The following is a 6,000-nucleotide window of genomic DNA, read 5'->3' as shown; positions in this document are numbered from 1 at the left end:
AATGTATCTTAAATTCTATTATACAATCAAGTTGACTATATATAAGATCTACTTTAACAAAGTTTATGACAAATATTCTGGATTTATAGATTTTATTATCTAATCACATTACATCTCTAGCAAATTATATAAATGCTCACTGCTGATAAAAAAAATAACATCCACCAATATATCACATGAATGGTTAGTGTTTTATTCTTTGAAGAATGGTTCTAAAACATTACACTAAGTCAGGCTGAAAGGTAAAGTTTAAAATAGTTTTATAAGGACATAACAAATGTTCGCAAATTTCAACCTTAGAGTTTATGATACACCTAGTTGGCAGTAGCACCCAGGTTTTTCCAAATAGTCATCATTTTTCTCTTGTCTGCATAGACTTCTTCTCATTAGCTGCCTTCTGCTTTTGTTGCATTATCTCAGAGTCCCTATAATGGGGGAAAAGGCTGTAAGTTGTTACAGAAAAACTGATTATATGTTTTTACTTGTTTTGTATACAAAACTCTTAAACATATTAGAAAACAAACTAAAAGATATAAAGATTCAAGTGTTTCTGTTTTCATGGCAACAGAATGGGAAAACAAAGTATGGAAGGGCTTTGAAGTCACATCTTATTTTGAAGACCATCTCTATTGTTATGATCTTGGGCAAATAACGACCTTTCAAAATCAGAAAAGTAGTCACTAGGGTTGTTTTGTGGAATAGCTATGAATATATCTATCTGACATCAGGAAGCTATATACAGAAATAATGGCAATTACTTTTGTTTTCAACAAAGTTCATATACTCTATTTTTCTCTCAAAGAAGGGGCATTTAAGAAGTCTCCTAAAGCATAAGGAATAACACGGAGGTCATGGGGAGATGGAGAGAAGTTGGGGGAAATTGGAGGGGGAGACGAACCATGAGAGACTGTGGACTCTGAGGAACTAACTGAGGGTTTCGGAGGGGAGAGGGGTGGGAGGTTAGGTAAGCCTGGTGGTGGGTATTGTGGAGGGCATGTATTGCATGGAGCACTGGGTGTGGTGCACACACAATGAACTCTGGAACACTGAAAAGAAATTAAAAAAAAAAAAAAGCCTTCTAGATATCCAGAATGGTACCTAGCATTAGGACATAGATGTTATGAAGCAATTAAGTTTCTTACAAGCCTGAAAGCCCAATAGCTAGTGATTAAAAATGGATTACCCTAAAAAACAACAGGATATTCAGGCATTTCCTTAACACTTTGTGTCTCTGGCTGAACCTCCATATATCATATTAGTGGTGAACTACAACCAGACTACCTGGGCTAGATGGTCCAGGAAGTCCTTATTTTAAAAAATACATTAAATAGCTTTGTAATCGACACCTGGCTATGTGCCAATTTGCTGGCTCTGGGTTAAGTCTAACAGCAACTGTTATTATCCCCATGATTCAAATAAAAAAAAAAAATAGAAGTTTAGAGCTAAATAATTTGCCTTAAATCATATAAAACCCAAATTTGTCTAATTTCAAAGTTCAGGCTCTTTCCTGTTATCACATAGATTTAGTGTGAGATTTTAATACAGGTGAGTAGCTCTGTCCATGACAATAGACATTTCTGTAAAGCCAATAGCAAAGATGAGGAATGAGGATGAAGGAAAACCAAGATGGCTATAAAGAAATGAAGTATTGGGTGCCTGGGTGGCTCAGTTGTTGAGTGTCTGCCCTTGACTCAGGTCATGATCCTGGGGTCCCAGGATTGAGTCCCGCAACAGGCTCCCTGCTCCGTAGGAAGCCTGCTTTTCTCTCTCCCACTCTCCCTGTTTCTGTTCCCTCTCTAGCCGTGTCTCTGTCAAATAAATAAATAAAATCTTTAAAAGAAAAAAAAAAGAAATGAAGTATCATGGAAAATAATATGATAGTTATTTTTCTGTTTGAAACTGAACTCTTTTGCACTTGCTGTACCCTTAGTAATGTTACTGAAATTCAGAACCTCAGTTTCCTATCCTATACATTGAGGCTAATACCACTTTTCAGGGTAACGAATAGAGATAGTAAGTATAGAGTACCCAGCACAGAGTTTTCTAACACATGGATACTCATTTAACAAGGACTATTATTGAGCTAGACTAGGGTTCCCCACTAAAAATTTCAGGGTCACTGATTTGTACCATGTTCACTTTTACTGCAACGTGGGTAAACAGAAATTTAAGGCAAACCTTATCACTTTAGTATCACAGAAAAAAAGCGTGAGGTGATAATTAACCCAATGTGGGACTTGAAGTCATGACTCAACAGTCACATTCTCCACTGATTGAACTAGCCAGGCAGCCCCAAATGATTATTATTATTTTTTAAAGATTTTATTTATTAAAAAAAATATATTAAAAAAAGATTTTATTTATTTATTTGACAAACAGAGATCACAAGTGGGCAGAGGGGTGGGCAGAGAGGGAGAGAGGAGGAAACAGGCTCGCCACCAAACAGAGAGCCCGACTTGGGGACCCTGAGTCCCAGGACCCTGAGATCATGACCTGAGCCGAAGGCAGAGGCTTTAACCCACTGAGCCACCCAGGCGCCCCTCAAATGATTATTCTTAACTCTAGTTGCACATCGGAATCACCTGGGGATCTTTTTAAAAGGCAGGTTTAACTTAGTCACAATAAAATTTACCTAGAGCACCTACTATGCCCAGCCCCAGACCAATTAAATCAGGACTGAATTTAAGGTACAGGCTTGAGTAGCCTTTAGGATTTCCCAGGTGTTTCTAATGTGCAGGCTAGAGGACCACAGAGAAGCCGGTGTAGGCAATTCTCCACCTGACCTCCAAGTTGTACCTAGACAAAATTTGTTTTTAGAAAAACATTAAGCTTGTTTATAAATATGAATGCTTTTTAAAAAATTTAAGCTGCAATCCAAATGTTTCTGTAGCAATTTTGTATTATTTTTCACATATGTAATCTTACATCAAGGCTGTGCACCTGCAATTTTTCCAACGCAAAGAATCTTATAAAGTCCATATAGCTACATATACTTTGTTGTGTCTCCTTCAGAACCTTAATCCCTGTAATTGAGTCACCTGTCATCTCGACTAGTTTGGGTAGGACGTCCCCTTTGAAAATGCTGTATCCCTAGCACGGAACAGTGCCTACCACATGGAAGGCATTCAGATATTTTGCTAGATGAAATTTCTATGGTTGTGGTGACTGAAGCCTGAGATTCTCTTCAAGACTATTGCTTGAGAGCTGGAAATTTTTCATTCATGTATTGGGATAATTACTACCTTATATAGTTTTAGTGTGCATGCAACAATTCAACTGTTACCCTGTATGCAGTCTAAGTCTAGTTCTACCAATGATTTAAAAAATTCTCCCCATTCTCCAAAACAAAAACTTCAGTGACTTGAAAATTCCTTTAGTATCGCTTACCTCTGCTTTCTCTGAGAGGTGGTCAAGCTATCCTCTTTTCTTTTTCCCTTGCTAATTTCCTGGCTTTTCTTCATGTTTTTCTGGCGGGCAAGTTCTCGCTGATTTCCTCCTACAAAGCCAAACAGTCATGCTCTTTCCCCCATCTCAAAAATAATCACGAATTCCGCAAAAACGCTCTTATTTAAATGCATCTGAAGCTGGCTTTTTAACAGATACTCCAGCAGAGTAATTACACTGAACGCCCTTCCCGTAACTGACAAGGAGGAAGCACAGAGGTAAATACACAGTCTTAAGAATATTATCATACCAATGAATGTGTTCACTGGCTGTGAATACCAGGTCTCTTACAACAGACATTCCACTCCTCTGTCTATACCGGTTAGTATTCCAGATTAAGGTCTAGCTTTTGAAAAGCGTGTATGGAAAGAAGAATAGACACAGGGAACACAGCTCCACAAGTTGGCCCATCACAGCTCGACTGTTAGGCGAACAAATGCGGCTGTTCGAGAAACATTACCTGTAGGAGCCAAACAAAAGAACTACGGAGGAGACTCAGTCGGAGCTTCTACTCCTCATCAGGCCTTAGGACCTTTAAGTACCAGACAGAAACCCCTTTCAGACCAGGACCCCTCCCGGGGTCCGCGATCCTCACACCTCACCTCCGGAAAGGTGTTTTTTACCGTGTAAAATCACACCTGACCGGCAGGTGCATATCCGATTTCTCAAGCGGACCCGAAGCTAACCATCCCTCTCCCTCTGCGGACTGAGGACTGGGTCCGCGCGCCGCCGGACCGAAGGGGATACATCAGCCAGTCCCCGCCTCCCGTCCAGCCGCGCCTCGGAACTAGGCTCTCTCAGCGGACGCTCCCCCGCCGCGTTCCCCACCCGTCCACACACTCACGGGCCATGCCGACACTGGACCGAGCCTGGGAGAAAACCCCTACGGAAAGCAATGGCCTCTTAGCTCGCTAAGCGGTCGTCCCCACTGGTGGCCCTTGAAGGCTGAGCCCGCGCGGGCCCTGAGGGGCAACGCCTCCGCTCCTCCCATGGCCCCGCCCACCGAGACCCGACAGCTGCCGCCCGCGAGCCCGGCAAGCGACTGCGCGTGCGCTGCAGGGGGTAGGCGGGGAGCCCCGGCCAAGGGTCCCGGGCAGAGAGCGTCTTGAGATTAATCTGCTCTCTGGGGTCTTTCTGCCAAGCGAGTACGGTCGAGTCTACAAACCAGGTCCTGCGTCTGTGGATTTTACGCACTGTGTACCCAACACTGGGCCCTGGCCAGTCTCCATTTTTTGGTAACGACAAAAACAATAAATGCTACTATATCTCATTTTTCGACAAAGAACATTAACTTTTATTCATCCCTTGCAGAAGCGGGAAGAGAAGGAAGGGGACAAAACAGATTGAGGGTTAACTCTGCAAAAGTCAGTTTGGCTCTTTACATATTTTCTTTCTTTATTCCTGCACCAATCCTGTAAAGCAGGCTTCATTGTTCTCATATATAGAAGAGGAGATTGAGACTAAGACCAGGGGCGACTGACATAACAGGTAGGGACTCGTAGAAGTGAGATTCAAATTTAGGACAGACTCTTAAATCTCTTCATTTCCCTTTTTTTTTTTTAATATTTTATTTATTTGACAGAGAGAAATCACAACTAGGCAGAGAGGCAGGCAGAGAGAGGAGGAAGCAGGCTCCCCGCGGAGCAGAGAGCCCGATGCGGGGCTCGATGCGGGGCTCGATCCGCGGACCCCGAGATCATGACCTGAGCCGAAGGCAGAGGCTTTAACCCACTGAGCCACCCAGACGCCCCTCATTTCCCATTTAACCCCAGTGCCTTTGTCATTGTCGACAGTACTTTAGGAATTGTAGGTTAATGGCTCTGTGCTTGGGTTGTGTGATGGGAAGGGAATGGCAGGGAGTGCAGTTTTATCACACATTCATAATAGCCCAGGATAACCTTGGAACCTGGGTAAAAGCCGTGGTGCGTTTGCAATTGCTAGAAACAGACATGGAAAGGTGCCTGTTGGGTAATACAATACTTACATTCTTCATCTATCCCATTAATGATTACAGATTAATAAATGTGTGCAGTTAGTCTGTACACCCTAAAATTGTCCTTTTTTTAAAAGAAAAGATTTATTTGAGAGAAAGAAAGAGAGGAATAGACAGCACAAGAGGAGGGAGAAGGGGAAGGAGAGAAGCAGCTTCACCTCTGAGCGGGAAACCAGTTGCGGGGCTCCATCCCAGCATCTGAGATCATGACTTGAGCCCAAACCAAGAGTTGGCTGCTTAACCTACTGAGCCACCTAAGTGCTCCCCTAAATCACGCTGTTTCTAGAAGACTTTTATTTTGGAAAATTGCAAACATATACAAAAGTATAGAAAATACTACAATGCACTCTCAAGTATATTTTAACTCCAAAGAATCACCTATTTTAGAGAAGGTAGGAGAAAGTGGTGAAGGCTTAGAGCACTGGAATGTCTTGGTTGAAAGCCCAGTTCTACCATGGAGTAGATATGTGAAGTTGGGCATGTTACTTAATTGCAGTAAAGCTTCCTTGCCAGTAAAAGGGGAAGGTAGATGTTCCTCCTTTTTCTTTTTTAAAGATTTTATT

At 42.2% G+C, this 6,000-nt stretch overlaps 1 long non-coding RNA gene across 1 annotated transcript; it reads right to left on the bottom strand.

The window, feature by feature from the left end:
* Positions 1-397: 397 nt before the first annotated feature.
* LOC123938593 lies at positions 398-4,217 on the bottom strand. Its single transcript, XR_006817745.1, has 3 exons — positions 3,905-4,217; positions 3,388-3,496; positions 398-425 (listed from the first exon to the last, which is right to left on the bottom strand). It is a non-coding gene; the product is annotated as an uncharacterized LOC123938593 (long non-coding RNA).
* Between the last annotated feature and the right edge of the window lie 1,783 nt (positions 4,218-6,000).

Source organism: Meles meles, chromosome 3 (genome assembly GCF_922984935.1).
Source record: "Meles meles chromosome 3, mMelMel3.1 paternal haplotype, whole genome shotgun sequence".
NCBI classification, from domain to species: domain Eukaryota; kingdom Metazoa; phylum Chordata; class Mammalia; order Carnivora; family Mustelidae; genus Meles; species Meles meles.
This window is presented reverse-complemented; position numbering and strand designations above follow the sequence as displayed.